This window comes from Rana temporaria, chromosome 8 (genome assembly GCF_905171775.1).
Source record: "Rana temporaria chromosome 8, aRanTem1.1, whole genome shotgun sequence".
NCBI classification, from domain to species: domain Eukaryota; kingdom Metazoa; phylum Chordata; class Amphibia; order Anura; family Ranidae; genus Rana; species Rana temporaria.
Genome location: NC_053496.1, coordinates 84,115,282 through 84,131,523, shown reverse-complemented (window position 1 = coordinate 84,131,523; position 16,242 = coordinate 84,115,282). Strand labels below are relative to the sequence as shown.

General features: G+C 43.6%; 1 long non-coding RNA gene across 23 annotated transcripts in view; it reads right to left on the bottom strand.

Annotated features, from left to right (window-relative positions):
- Positions 1-16,242, bottom strand: part of LOC120947114 — a 68,656-nt gene that overhangs the window by 7,076 nt on the left and 45,338 nt on the right. For 17 of the 23 annotated variants that reach the window (XR_005750825.1, XR_005750829.1, XR_005750842.1 and 14 more), the window contains 10 exons: positions 16,062-16,125; positions 14,919-15,043; positions 12,996-13,059; positions 11,770-11,894; positions 9,860-9,923; positions 8,635-8,758; positions 5,347-5,410; positions 4,204-4,328; positions 2,282-2,345; positions 1,056-1,180 (listed from right to left, as the gene is read on the bottom strand). This is a non-coding gene — a long non-coding RNA (uncharacterized LOC120947114). The remainder of the gene's footprint in view (positions 1-1,055; positions 1,181-2,281; positions 2,346-4,203; positions 4,329-5,346; positions 5,411-8,634; positions 8,759-9,859; positions 9,924-11,769; positions 11,895-12,995; positions 13,060-14,918; positions 15,044-16,061; positions 16,126-16,242) is intronic. The other 6 variants (XR_005750837.1, XR_005750830.1, XR_005750843.1 and 3 more) reach the window with 6 other exon arrangements.

Here is a 16,242-nt window from a genome sequence, read left to right as displayed (position 1 = left end):
TTTTCCAGCATGACAGGGCAGGGCAAGAAACACTGACGACACTGAATTACATAGAAGGCTCGCCCACCCCACTCACACCCCCAGGGGCTCAATCCATGCTAGACACTTTCAACCGAACCATAACATCTCACTCCTAGACCCCAGAACTTGGTCACCGCCAAATCTGGTGGTTAAGCCCAAGCCCATGAGTCATGATAAAAGCTTAAAACTCTGGTGAAACCTATCATCTTAAATTAATTTGTGGGTCCACACAATGTGTGGCCAACCCAAGCCAAGAGTTAGAATAAAAGCTCATAACTCTGGTGAAACCTATCATCTTAATTTAATTTGTGGGTCCACACAATGTGTGGCCAACCCAAGCCAAGAGTTAGAATAAAAGCTCATAACTCTGGTGAAACCTATCATCTTAAATTAATTTGTGGGTCCACACAATGTGTGGCCAACCCAAGCCAAGAGTTAGAATGAAAAGCTCATAACTCTGTTGAAAGCTATCCACCCAAGCTGGACTAGCATCTTAAATTAATTTGTGGGTCCACACAAAGTGTGGCTAACCCAAGCCAAGAGTTAGAATAAAAGCTCATAACTCTGGTGACACCTATCCACCCAAGCTGGACTATCATCTTAAATTAATTTGTGGGTCCACACAATGTGTGGCTAACCCAAGCCAAGAGTTAGAATGAAAGCTCATAACTCTGGTGAAACCTATCATCTTAAATTAATTTGTGGGTCCACACAATGTGTGGCCAACCCAAGCCAAGAGTTAGAATGAAAGCTCATAACTCTGGTGACACCTATCCACCCAAGCTGGACTATCATCTTAAATTAATTTGTGGGTACACACAAAGTGTGGCCAACCCAAGCCAAGAGTTAGAATAAAAGCTCATAACTCTGGTGAAACCTATCCACCCAAGCTGGACTATCGTCTTAAATGAATTTGTGGGTCCACACAATGTGTGGCTAACCCAAGCCAAGAGTTAGAATAAAAGCTCATAACTCTGGTGACACCTATCCACCCAAGCTGGACTATCATCCTAATATGTTTTCTTGGTACTCACCATCCACGAATGCTGCCGGACAAGAGAAGGGATTCCATCATGCTTGGAGTGTTCTGCCTTCAACTTGCTTGAAGTGGTCAAGGCTTCCAATAATGGAAAAGATAATATTTTCAATTGCAACTTGTCTACAAGAGATAAAATTTGAGGTGGAGGTTAAAAATACAAAGTTTAAACATATCATGAAAAAGACTCACTGACGACCCAAAATGATTGACCTGCTGTTATGCTCAACACCTGGCTTCATGTGTTCCAGATCAAGAAAGTCTAGAAGTCTCTCTGCATACTTGTCCCGGTTAAGAGTATCGGTATGACAGCCAAGTAACTGAAACTTCCAGGAGAAACCCATAATAGAAGCCTCTATGGCAAGGATATGCAATTAGTGGACCGCCAAACTGTTTCAGAACAACAAGTCCCATCAGGCATAGCAAGACTCACAGCCACAAGCATGACACCCAGAGACAGAGGCATGATGGGACTTTTAGTTTTGCAACAGCTGGAGGTCTGCTAATTGCATATCCCTGCACTATGGTTTCCTATGCTTAATATAAAATAAAAACCATGCTAGATAATGCCATACTGGGAGCATATTGATGTTTTTTGCTTCACTTCCACTTTGCAATGGCATATTGAACAGTAAAGGAACTAATGGACTTGTTGCCTGGCTAATTTGGCTTTAAAAAGTTAGTCTGAAAACAAGCATTCTATGATTTTTGGAATTTTATATTTCTCAGGACACTCAAAGTGTTGAGGCAAAAGCACCAGATGGCCAGAACAAACCTTCTCAAAATCAGACTTCAGCAATGGCGGCCTCTGTACTTTCCTCATGTTTAATGGCTCAAAAAAAACACAGGCGTCCGGTCGCCAAGGCCAACAAAACACACCCCCACACACTGCTTGAGCTGCCACGAAATGCTCCACACCCTGTACACCTACCCCAAGTATCCCGGGCTAAGCTTGCTGATCTGCAGGTTTGAGACTGGCATAGGTGCACATCGGCTCTCCCCCTCCTCCCTGCTGCTGACCCAGAAATTACATGAGACATCACTTCCGGGCCCCTGTTGACAGTTTCCTCGTTTTCCAAATGTGTCATATCAAGGGGCTCACGGTCACTTAAAGGAGAAGTTAAATTTTTGGGTGGAACTCCGCATAAAAGCTTGATACACAAAAAAGTTTCACTTAAAATGTCCCACAGATTACAGCATTTATAGACTGAATTTGATACATACCTCTCCGTTTACTCTCAAACAGCACACTGTTGCCATACTTCAGCCTTGATGGTCATCTCGCCAGCTACAATATAAAGATAAGCTTTGGAATCACATGAAAACATAAGCGGCAAAACTGAGGAATTTGGCGTTGTCGTAATGAACAGATATTGACAAGTGAAATTGTGTGAAGTTAGCCAATGCGTTGAAGTATTACCATTTTGTGGGAGCGGCAAGTATCAAGACCCTTTTCCCCCCTAAGGAAAGAAGGATTCTGACCCAATACCTAAAGTCTGACCCAAGAATAGAGAGTATTGATTTTGGCCTGGCCAAAGAGTTTGTTGACTGTAATATGGTGCCCTCATACGCCAACCAAGAACAACTAAAAACCATTCCAAAAGCAAGTCTGTATTCCCAGGAAGAAAGAATGAACAGTTATAAGAAAATCTACCATTCCCACTGTAAGCCATAATTAAGCTTCTAGACCAACTGCCAGGAAGAACCGGAGCAGTGAGCAAGGAGACTGAATCAGATCTAGCCCCGACCTTCTCGGAGGAGTGGGCACTTCTCCCCCAGTCCAGCAAGGACTGAGATTGACCCAGTCTCTAAACCCACTACTACAGAACAGCCTAGCAACCAGTCCAGATGCCCAACTACAGCTCACAATAGAAATTTTAGACCGTCTTGCAACAGCCGACCCTTTACTTCCAGAGAGCGAGAGCATTGCCCAAGCTCTCCGTAGACTTCCCCAAGAGGGATCAAAGAGTGAAATCCACAGCCCTGCCTGCATCTCTTCACAGAGAAAGAGCTCCTAGAAACCGGTAACCTTCAAGGTAAGCTGAAGACTGATGTGAATGAAGGAGCCAACCACGTTTTCCAGCATGACAGGGCAGGGCAAGAAACACTGTCGACACTGAATTACATAGAAGGCTCGCCCACCCCACTCACACCCCCAGGGGCTCAATCCATGCTAGACACTTTCAACCGAACCATAACATCTCACTCCTAGACCCCAGAACTTGGTCACCGCCAAATCTGGTGGTTAAGCCCAAGCCCATGAGTCATGGTAAAAGCTTAAAACTCTGGTGAAACCTATCATCTTAAATTAATTTGTGGGTCCACACAATGTGTGGCCTACCCAAGCCAAGAGTTAGAATGAAAGCTCATAACTCTGGTGAAACCTATCCACCCAAGCTGGAATATCATCTTAAATTAATTTGTGGGTCCACACAATGTGTGGCTAACCCAAGCCAAGAGTTAGAATAACAGCTCATAACTCTGGTGAAACCTATCCACTTAAACGAATCTGTGGTCCACACAATGTGTGGCCAACCCAAACCAAGAGTTAGAATGAAAGCTCATAACTCTGGTGAAACCTATCCACCCAAGCTGGACTATCATCTTAAATTAATTTGTGGGTACACACAAAGTGTGGCCAACCCAAGCCGAGAGTTAGAATAAAAGCTCATAACTCTGGTGAAACCTATCCACCCAAGCTGGACTATCATCTTAAATGAATTTGTGGGTCCACACAATGTGTGGCTAACCCAAGCCAAGAGTTAGAATAAAAGCTCATAACTCTGGTGACACCTATCCACCCAAGCTGGACTATCATCTTAAATTAATTTGTGGGTCCACACAATGTGTGGCTAACCCAAGCCAAGAGTTAGAATAAAAGCTCATAACTCTGGTGAAACCTATCATCTTAAATTAATTTGTGGGTCCACACAATGTGTGGCCAACCCAAGCCAAGAGTTAGAATAAAAGCTCATAACTCTGGTGAAACCTATCCACCCAAGCTGGACTATCGTCTTAAATGAATTTGTGGGTCCACACAATGTGTGGCTAACCCAAGCCAAGAGTTAGAATAAAAGCTCATAACTCTGGTGACACCTATCCACCCAAGCTGGACTATCATCCTAATATGTTTTCTTGGTACTCACCATCCACTAATGCTGCCGGACAAGAGAAGGGATTCCATCATGCTTGGAGTGTTCTGCCTTCAACTTGCTTGAAGTGGTCAAGGCTTCCAATAATGGAAAAGATAATATTTTCAATTGCAACTTGTCTACAAGAGATAAAATTTGAGGTGGAGGTTAAAAATACAAAGTTTAAACATATCATGAAAAAGACTCACTGCCGACCCAAAATGATTGACCTGCTGTTATGCTCAACACCTGGCTTCATGTGTTCCAGATCAAGAAAGTCTAGAAGTCTCTCTGCATACTTGTCCTGGTTAAGAGTATCGGTATGACAGCCAAGTAACTGAAACTTCCAGGAGAAACCCATAATAGAAGCCTCTATGGCAAGGATATGCAATTAGTGGACCGCCAAACTGTTTCAGAACAACAAGTCCCATCAGGCATAGCAAGACTCACAGCCACAAGCATGACACCCAGAGACAGAGGCATGATTTCCTATGCTTAATATAAAATAAAATCCATGCTAGATAATGCCATACTGGGAGCATATTGATGTTTTTTGCTTCACTTCCACTTTGCAATGGCATATTGAACAGTAAAGGAACTAATGGACTTGTTGCCTGGCTAATTTGGCTTTAAAAAGTTAGTCTGAAAACAAGCATTCTATGATTTTTGGAATTCTATATTTCTCAGGACACTCAAAGTGTTGAGGCAAAAGCACCAGATGGCCAGAACAAGCCTTCTCAAAATCAGACTTCAGCAATGGCGGCCTCTGTACTTTCCTCATGTTTAAGGGCTCGACAAACCACAGGCGTCAAGGCCAACAAAACACACCCCCACACACTGCTTGAGCTGCCACAAAATGCCCCACGCACCTACCCCAAGTAACCCCGGCTCCGCTTGCTGATCTGCAGGCCTGAGACTGGCATAGGTGCACTTCCCCCTCCTTGCTGATGACCCAGAAATGACATGCGACATCTTTTCCGGGCCAGTGTTGACAGTTTCCCCAGTTTTTTTAAATGTTACATGTCAAGGGGGTCACGTTCACTTAAAGCAGAAGTTTCATTTTTGGGTGGAACTCCGCTTAAACGCTTGGTACACAAAAAAAGTTTCACTTAAATGTGCCACAGGATACAGCATTTATAGACTGAATTTGATACATACCTCTCAGTTTACTCTCAAACAGCACAGTGTTGCCATACTTCAGCCTTGATGGTCATTTCGCCAGCTACAATAGAAAGATATCTGAATGAAATGGAAGTAACATTGAAAACACAAAAAGGATAAAGGCCTTTGAAACAAGTTATAACATTAACTCCACTGTAAGGCCCGGTTCACATGGATGTGACAGACATGGTAAAACCATGAAATGCTTTCCTGGCTGAGAATGCATAAATAAAAATCCCTGCTCTATGGTCTAACTGAGTTAAAACAAATGCTGCGCCATTAGGACCAAAGCCTGCAACCAGAAAATAATTTGCATTCTTCACTGCACCTGGGCGGCCATAAAATGACCAGTGAAGGGGAATCGCTGGTATTGTGTAGAAACACCACTAGAATAGGCTTCATGGATCTACAAGGAAATACTCTACATGGGGCTAAAGTGCCCCGAGAACAAAATAATGTGCAATCTGTTAAACTCTGCCTTAGTGGAGCTTAACAGTAAAACCAACCATTTAAACCTATTGGTGTTAAATGGGAATGACACATGTTAGACCTTTTCCCCTAAGGGCATAAGTATTCTAACACAATACCAAAAAGTCTGACCCAAGAATAGGAGTATTGATGATGGCCTGGTCCAAAGAATTTGTTGACTCTAGTATGGTGCCCTTATACTCTAACCAAGAAACACCCAGGAGCATTCCAAATAAACACTCTGTATCCCCAGGAAGAAAGGATGTGCAGTCAAAGATAATCCTCCCATTCCCATCATGAGCCATGATTGAGCCCCTAGTCCGTCTCAGAACAGCAGACCCTTTACTTGCAGAGAGCGGGGGCTCTCTGTAGACTTTCCCAACAGGTTTCAGAGTAAAATAAATGCTAAGCCACCCATCCCTGTACATGGCAGAAAAAAGCTCCTAGAAACCGGTAACCTGCAAGGGTAGCGCAAAATGTGGATTAAAGAGGCCAACTGAGTCTGAAGTAGCAGTGTTGCAGTGCCCTGCTACAACAAAGCTCAACCCACAACCTAGGAGCAAATTTCTACCCAGGGACTTCTGACAGAACAAGAACTTTGCGCTTAGACCCCAAAATCCAGGGGTTAGGATAGAGTTATGATTAAAAGCTCATAACTCTGGTGAAACCTAGCAAACCAAGCTGGACTATCATCCTAGATTTATTTGTGGGTCCACACAGTGTGCAGCCAAGAGTTAGAATTAAAGCTCATAACTCTGGTGAAACCTAGCAAACCAAGCTGGACCATCATCCTAAATTAATTTGTGGGTCCACACAATGTGTGGCTAACCCAAGCCAAGAGTTAGAATAAAAGCTCATAACTCTGGTGAAACAGTCTCAGAACAACAGACCCTTTACTTGTAGAGAACGGGGGTTCTCTGTAGACTTTCCCAAGAGGTTTCAGAGTAAAATAAATGCTCTGCAAACCCATCCCTGTACATGGCAGAATAAAGCTCCTAGAAACCGGTAACCTGCAAGGGAAGCACAAAATGTGGATTAAAGAGGCCAACTGAGTCTGAAGTAGCAGTGTTGCAGTGCCCTGCCCTGCTCCAACAAAGCTCAACCCACAACCTAGGAGCAAATTCCTACCCAGGGACTTCCGACAGAACAAGAACTTTGCTCTTAGACCCCAAAATCTAAGGGTTATGATAGAGTTATGATTAAAAGCTCATAACTCTGGTGAAACCTGACAAACTAAGCTATGCCATCATCCTAAATGAATTTGTGGGTCCACACAATGTGTGGGTAACCCAAGTCAAGAGTTAGAATAAAAGCTCATAACTCTGGTGAAACCTAGCAAACCAAGCTGGACTATCATCCTAGATTTATTTGTGGGTCCACACAGTGTGTGGCCAAGCCAAGAGTTAGAATTGAAGCTCATAACTCTGGTGAAACCTAGCAAACCAAGCTGGACCATCATCCTAAATTAATTTGTGGGTCCACACAATGTGTGGCTAACCCAAGCCAAGAGTTAGAATAAAAGCTCATAACTCTGGTGAAACAGTCTCAGAACAACAGACCCTTTACTTGTAGAGAACGGGGGTTCTCTGTAGACTTTCCCAAGAGGTTTCAGAGTAAAATAAATGCTCTGCCACCCATCCCTGTACATGGCAGAATAAAGCTCCTAGAAACCGGTAAACCTGCAAGGGAAGCGCAAAATGTGGATTAAAGAGGCCAACTGAGTCTGAAGTAGCAGTGTTGCAGTGCCCTGCCCTGCTCCAACAAAGCTCAACCCACAACCTAGGAGCAAATTCCTACCCAGGGACTTCCGACAGAACAAGAACTTTGCTCTTAGACCCCAAAATCTAAGGGTTATGATAGAGTTATGATTAAAAGCACATAACTCTGGTGAAACCTGACAAACTAAGCTATGCCATCATCCTAAATGAATTTGTGGGTCCACACAATGTGTGGGTAACCCAAGTCAAGAGTTAGAATAAAAGCTCATAACTCTGGTGAAACCTAGCAAACCAAGCTGGACTATCATCCTAGATTTATTTGTGGGTCCACACAGTGTGTGGCCAAGCCAAGAGTTAGAATTAAAGCTCATAACTCTGGTGAAACCTAGCAAACCAAGCTGGACCATCATCCTAAAATAATTTGTGGGTCCACACAATGTGTGGCTAACCCAAGCCAAGAGTTAGAATAAAAGCTCATAACTCTGGTGAAACAGTCTCAGAACAACAGACCCTTTACTTGTAGAGAACGGGGGTTCTCTGTAGACTTTCCCAAGAGGTTTCAGAGTAAAATAAATGCTCTGCAAACCCATCCCTGTACATGGCAGAATAAAGCTCCTAGAAACCGGTAACCTGCAAGGGAAGCGCAAAATGTGGATTAAAGAGGCCAACTGAGTCTGAAGTAGCAGTGTTGCAGTGCCCTGCCCTGCTCCAACAAAGCTCAACCCACAACCTAGGAGCAAATTCCTACCCAGGGACTTCCCACAGAACAAGAACTTTGCTCTTAGACCCCAAAATCTAAGGGTTATGATAGAGTTATGATTAAAAGCTCATAACTCTGGTGAAACCTGGCAAACTAAGCTATGCCATCATCCTAAATGAATTTGTGGGTCCACACAATGTGTGGCTAACCCAAGAGTTAGAATAAAAGCTCATAACTCTGGTGAAACCTAGCAAACCAAGCTGGACTATCATCCTAGATTTATTTGTGGGTCCACACAGTGTGTGGCCAAGCCAAGAGTTAGAATTAAAGCTCATAACTCTGGTGAAACCTAGCAAACCAAGCTGGACCATCATCCTAATGCGTTTTCTTGGTACCCACCATCCACTAATGCTGCAGGCAAGAGAATGGATTCCATCATGCTTGGAGTGTTCAGCCTTCAACTTGCTTGAAGTGGTCAAGGCTTCCAATAATGGAAAAGATAACATTTTCAATGGCAACATGTCTACAAGAGATAAAATTTGAGGTAGAGATTAAAAATACAAAGTTTAAACATGTCATAAAAAAGGCTCACTGCCGACCCAAAATTATTGACCTGCTGTTATGCTCAACACCTGGCTTCAGTGTGAAGATCATGAAAGTCTAGAAGTCTTTCTGCATACTTGTCCTGGTTAAGAGTATTGGTATGACAGCCTAGCAACTGAAACTTCCAGGAGAAACCCATAATAGAAGCCTCTATGGCAGGGATATGCAATTAGTGGACCTCCAACTGTTGCAGAACTACAAGTCGCATGAGGCATAGCAAGACTCACAGCCACAAGCATGACACCCAGAGGAAAAGGCATGATAGGACTTGTAGTTTTGCAACAGCTGGAGGTACGCTAATTGTATATCCCTGCGCTATGGTTTCCTATGCTTAAATATATAAAATAAAAACCACCCTAGATAATTCCATACTGGGAACATATTGATGTTTTTTGCTTCACTTCCACTTTGCAATGGCATACTGAACAGTACAGGAACTAATGGACTTGTTGCCTGGCTAATTTGGCTTTAAAAAGTTAGTCTGAAAACAAGCATTCTGTGATTGTTGGAATTGTATATTTCTCAGGACACTTAAAAGTGTTGAGGCAAAAGCACCAGATGGCCAGAACAAACCTTCTCAAAATCAGACTTCAGCAATGGCGGCCTCTGTACTTTCCTCATGTTTAATGGCTCAAAAAACCACAGGCGTCCGGTCGCCAAGGCCAACAAAACACACCCCCACACACTGCTTGAGCTGCCACGAAATGCTCCACACCCTGTACACCTACCCCAAGTATCCCGGGCTCAGCTTGCTGATCTGCAGGTTTGAGACTGGCATAGGTGCACATCTGCTCTCCCCCTCCTCCCCGCTGCTGACCCAGAAATGACATGAGACATCACTTCTGGGCCCCTGTTGACAGTTTCCTCGTTTTCCAAATGTGTCATGTCAAGGGGCTCACGGTCACTTAAAGGAGAAGTTAAATTTTTGGGTGGAACTCCGCATAAAAGCTTGATACACAAAAAAGTTTCACTTAAAATGTCCCACAGATTACAGCATTTATAGACTGAATTTGATACATACCTCTCCGTTTACTCTCAAACAGCACACTGTTGCCATACTTCAGCCTTGATGGTCATCTCGCCAGCTACAATATAAAGATAAGCTTTGGAATCACATGAAAACATAAGCGGCAAAACTGAGGAATTTGGCGTTGTCGTAATGAACAGATATCGTGTGAAGTTAGCCAATGCGTTGAAGTATTACCATTTTGTGGGAGCGGCAAGTATCAAGACCCTTTTCCCCCCTAAGGAAAGAAGGATTCTGACCCAATACCTAAAGTCTGACCCAAGAATAGAGAGTATTGATTTTGGCCTGGCCAAAGAGTTTGTTGACTGTAATATGGTGCCCTCATACGCCAACCAAGAACAACTAAAAACCATTCCAAAAGCAAGTCTGTATTCCCAGGAAGAAAGAATGAACAGTTATAAGAAAATCTACCATTCCCACTGTAAGCCATAATTAAGCTTCTAGACCAACTGCCAGGAAGAACCGGAGCAGTGAGCAAGGAGACTGAATCAGATCTAGCCCCGACCTTCTCGGAGGAGTGGGCACTTCTCCCCCAGTCCAGCAAGGACTGAGATTGACCCAGTCTCTAAACCCACTACTACAGAACAGCCTAGCAACCAGTCCAGATGCCCAACTACAGCTCACAATAGAAATTTTAGACCGTCTTGCAACAGCCGACCCTTTACTTCCAGAGAGCGAGAGCATTGCCCAAGCTCTCCGTAGACTTCCCCAAGAGGGATCAAAGAGTGAAATCCACAGCCCTGCCTGCATCTCTTCACAGAGAAAGAGCTCCTAGAAACCGGTAACCTTCAAGGTAAGCTGAAGACTGATGTGAATGAAGGAGCCAACCACGTTTTCCAGCATGACAGGGCAGGGCAAGAAACACTGACGACACTGAATTACATAGAAGGCTCGCCCACCCCACTCACACCCCCAGGGGCTCAATCCATGCTAGACACTTTCAACCGAACCATAACATCTCACTCCTAGACCCCAGAACTTGGTCACCGCCAAATCTGGTGGTTAAGCCCAAGCCCATGAGTCATGATAAAAGCTTAAAACTCTGGTGAAACCTATCATCTTAAATTAATTTGTGGGTCCACACAATGTGTGGCCAACCCAAGCCAAGAGTTAGAATAAAAGCTCATAACTCTGGTGAAACCTATCATCTTAATTTAATTTGTGGGTCCACACAATGTGTGGCCAACCCAAGCCAAGAGTTAGAATGAAAGCTCATAACTCTGTTGAAACCTATCCACCCAAGCTGGACTATCATCTTAAATTAATTTGTGGGTACACACAAAGTGTGGCCAACCCAAGCCGAGAGTTAGAATAAAAGCTCATAACTCTGGTGAAACCTATCCACCCAAGCTGGACTATCATCTTAAATGAATTTGTGGGTCCACACAATGTGTGGCTAACCCAAGCCAAGAGTTAGAATAAAAGCTCATAACTCTGGTGACACCTATCCACCCAAGCTGGACTATCATCTTAAATTAATTTGTGGGTCCACACAATGTGTGGCTAACCCAAGCCAAGAGTTAGAATGAAAGCTCATAACTCTGGTGAAACCTATCATCTTAAATTAATTTGTGGGTCCACACAATGTGTGGCCAACCCAAGCCAAGAGTTAGAATGAAAGCTCATAACTCTGGTGACACCTATCCACCCAAGCTGGACTATCATCTTAAATTAATTTGTGGGTCCACACAATGTGTGGCCAACCCAAGCCAAGAGTTAGAATAAAAGCTCATAACTCTGGTGAAACCTATCCACCCAAGCTGGACTATCGTCTTAAATTAATTTGTGGGTACACACAAAGTGTGGCCAACCCAAGCCAAGAGTTAGAATAAAAGCTCATAACTCTGGTGAAACCTATCCACCCAAGCTGGACTATCATCCTAATATGTTTTCTTGGTACTCACCATCCACGAATGCTGCCGGACAAGAGAAGGGATTCCATCATGCTTGGAGTGTTCTGCCTTCAACTTGCTTGAAGTGGTCAAGGCTTCCAATAATGGAAAAGATAATATTTTCAATTGCAACTTGTCTACAAGAGATAAAATTTGAGGTGGAGGTTAAAAATACAAAGTTTAAACATATCATGAAAAAGACTCACTGACGACCCAAAATGATTGACCTGCTGTTATGCTCAACACCTGGCTTCATGTGTTCCAGATCAAGAAAGTCTAGAAGTCTCTCTGCATACTTGTCCCGGTTAAGAGTATCGGTATGACAGCCAAGTAACTGAAACTTCCAGGAGAAACCCATAATAGAAGCCTCTATGGCAAGGATATGCAATTAGTGGACCGCCAAACTGTTTCAGAACAACAAGTCCCATCAGGCATAGCAAGACTCACAGCCACAAGCATGACACCCAGAGACAGAGGCATGATGGGATTTTTAGTTTTGCAACAGCTGGAGGTCTGCTAATTGCATATCCCTGCACTATGGTTTCCTATGCTTAATATAAAATAAAAACCATGCTAGATAATGCCATACTGGGAGCATATTGATGTTTTTTGCTTCACTTCCACTTTGCAATGGCATATTGAACAGTAAAGGAACTAATGGACTTGTTGCCTGGCTAATTTGGCTTTAAAAAGTTAGTCTGAAAACAAGCATTCTATGATTTTTGGAATTTTATATTTCTCAGGACACTCAAAGTGTTGAGGCAAAAGCACCAGATGGCCAGAACAAACCTTCTCAAAATCAGACTTCAGCAATGGCGGCCTCTGTACTTTCCTCATGTTTAATGGCTCAAAAAAAACACAGGCGTCCGGTCGCCAAGGCCAACAAAACACACCCCCACACACTGCTTGAGCTGCCACGAAATGCTCCACACCCTGTACACCTACCCCAAGTATCCCGGGCTAAGCTTGCTGATCTGCAGGTTTGAGACTGGCATAGGTGCACATCGGCTCTCCCCCTCCTCCCTGCTGCTGACCCAGAAATGACATGAGACATCACTTCCGGGCCCCTGTTGACAGTTTCCTCGTTTTCCAAATGTGTCATATCAAGGGGCTCACGGTCACTTAAAGGAGAAGTTCAATTTTTGGGTGGAACTCCGCATAAAAGCTTGATACACAAAAAAGTTTCACTAAAAATGTCGCACAGATTACAGCATTTATAGACTGAATTTGATACATACCTCTCCGTTTACTCTCAAACAGCACACTGTTGCCATACTTCAGCCTTGATGGTCATCTCGCCAGCTACAATATAAAGATAAGCTTTGGAATCACATGAAAACATAAGCGGCAAAACTGAGGAATTTGGCGTTGTCGTAATGAACAGATATTGACAAGTGAAATCGTGTGAAGTTAGCCAATGCGTTGAAGTATTACCATTTTGTGGGAGCGGCAAGTATCAAGACCCTTTTCCCCCCTAAGGAAAGAAGGATTCTGACCCAATACCTAAAGTCTGACCCAAGAATAGAGAGTATTGATTTTGGCCTGGCCAAAGAGTTTGTTGACTGTAATATGGTGCCCTCATACGCCAACCAAGAACAACTAAAAACCATTCCAAAAGCAAGTCTGTATTCCCAGGAAGAAAGAATGAACAGTTATAAGAAAATCTACCATTCCCACTGTAAGCCATAATTAAGCTTCTAGACCAACTGCCAGGAAGAACCGGAGCAGTGAGCAAGGAGACTGAATCAGATCTAGCCCCGACCTTCTCGGAGGAGTGGGCACTTCTCCCCCAGTCCAGCAAGGACTGAGATTGACCCAGTCTCTAAACCCACTACTACAGAACAGCCTAGCAACCAGTCCAGATGCCCAACTACAGCTCACAATAGAAATTTTAGACCGTCTTGCAACAGCCGACCCTTTACTTCCAGAGAGCGAGAGCATTGCCCAAGCTCTCCGTAGACTTCCCCAAGAGGGATCAAAGAGTGAAATCCACAGCCCTGCCTGCATCTCTTCACAGAGAAAGAGCTCCTAGAAACCGGTAACCTTCAAGGTAAGCTGAAGACTGATGTGAATGAAGGAGCCAACCACGTTTTCCAGCATGACAGGGCAGGGCAAGAAACACTGTCGACACTGAATTACATAGAAGGCTCGCCCACCCCACTCACACCCCCAGGGGCTCAATCCATGCTAGACACTTTCAACCGAACCATAACATCTCACTCCTAGACCCCAGAACTTGGTCACCGCCAAATCTGGTGGTTAAGCCCAAGCCCATGAGTCATGGTAAAAGCTTAAAACTCTGGTGAAACCTATCATCTTAAATTAATTTGTGGGTCCACACAATGTGTGGCCTACCCAAGCCAAGAGTTAGAATGAAAGCTCATAACTCTGGTGAAACCTATCCACCCAAGCTGGAATATCATCTTAAATTAATTTGTGGGTCCACACAATGTGTGGCTAACCCAAGCCAAGAGTTAGAATAACAGCTCATAACTCTGGTGAAACCTATCATCTTAAATGAATTTGTGGGTCCACACAATGTGTGGCCAACCCAAACCAAGAGTTAGAATGAAAGCTCATAACTCTGGTGAAACCTATCCACCCAAGCTGGACTATCATCTTAAATTAATTTGTGGGTACACACAAAGTGTGGCCAACCCAAGCCGAGAGTTAGAATAAAAGCTCATAACTCTGGTGAAACCTATCCACCCAAGCTGGACTATCATCTTAAATGAATTTGTGGGTCCACACAATGTGTGGCTAACCCAAGCCAAGAGTTAGAATAAAAGCTCATAACTCTGGTGACACCTATCCACCCAAGCTGGACTATCATCTTAAATTAATTTGTGGGTCCACACAATGTGTGGCTAACCCAAGCCAAGAGTTAGAATAAAAGCTCATAACTCTGGTGAAACCTATCATCTTAAATTAATTTGTGGGTCCACACAATGTGTGGCCAACCCAAGCCAAGAGTTAGAATAAAAGCTCATAACTCTGGTGAAACCTATCCACCCAAGCTGGACTATCGTCTTAAATGAATTTGTGGGTCCACACAATGTGTGGCTAACCCAAGCCAAGAGTTAGAATAAAAGCTCATAACTCTGGTGACACCTATCCACCCAAGCTGGACTATCATCCTAATATGTTTTCTTGGTACTCACCATCCACTAATGCTGCCGGACAAGAGAAGGGATTCCATCATGCTTGGAGTGTTCTGCCTTCAACTTGCTTGAAGTGGTCAAGGCTTCCAATAATGGAAAAGATAATATTTTCAATTGCAACTTGTCTACAAGAGATAAAATTTGAGGTGGAGGTTAAAAATACAAAGTTTAAACATATCATGAAAAAGACTCACTGCCGACCCAAAATGATTGACCTGCTGTTATGCTCAACACCTGGCTTCATGTGTTCCAGATCAAGAAAGTCTAGAAGTCTCTCTGCATACTTGTCCTGGTTAAGAGTATCGGTATGACAGCCAAGTAACTGAAACTTCCAGGAGAAACCCATAATAGAAGCCTCTATGGCAAGGATATGCAATTAGTGGACCGCCAAACTGTTTCAGAACAACAAGTCCCATCAGGCATAGCAAGACTCACAGCCACAAGCATGACACCCAGAGACAGAGGCATGATTTCCTATGCTTAATATAAAATAAAATCCATGCTAGATAATGCCATACTGGGAGCATATTGATGTTTTTTGCTTCACTTCCACTTTGCAATGGCATATTGAACAGTAAAGGAACTAATGGACTTGTTGCCTGGCTAATTTGGCTTTAAAAAGTTAGTCTGAAAACAAGCATTCTATGATTTTTGGAATTCTATATTTCTCAGGACACTCAAAGTGTTGAGGCAAAAGCACCAGATGGCCAGAACAAGCCTTCTCAAAATCAGACTTCAGCAATGGCGGCCTCTGTACTTTCCTCATGTTTAAGGGCTCGACAAACCACAGGCGTCAAGGCCAACAAAACACACCCCCACACACTGCTTGAGCTGCCACAAAATGCCCCACGCACCTACCCCAAGTAACCCCGGCTCCGCTTGCTGATCTGCAGGCCTGAGACTGGCATAGGTGCACTTCCCCCTCCTTGCTGATGACCCAGAAATGACATGCGACATCTTTTCCGGGCCAGTGTTGACAGTTTCCCCAGTTTTTTTAAATGTTACATGTCAAGGGGGTCACGTTCACTTAAAGCAGAAGTTTCATTTTTGGGTGGAACTCCGCTTAAACGCTTGGTACACAAAAAAAGTTTCACTTAAATGTGCCACAGGATACAGCATTTATAGACTGAATTTGATACATACCTCTCAGTTTACTCTCAAACAGCACAGTGTTGCCATACTTCAGCCTTGATGGTCATTTCGCCAGCTACAATAGAAAGATATCTGAATGAAATGGAAGTAACATTGAAAACACAAAAAGGATAAAGGCCTTTGAAACAAGTTATAACATTAACTCCACTGTAAGGCCCGGTTCACATGGATG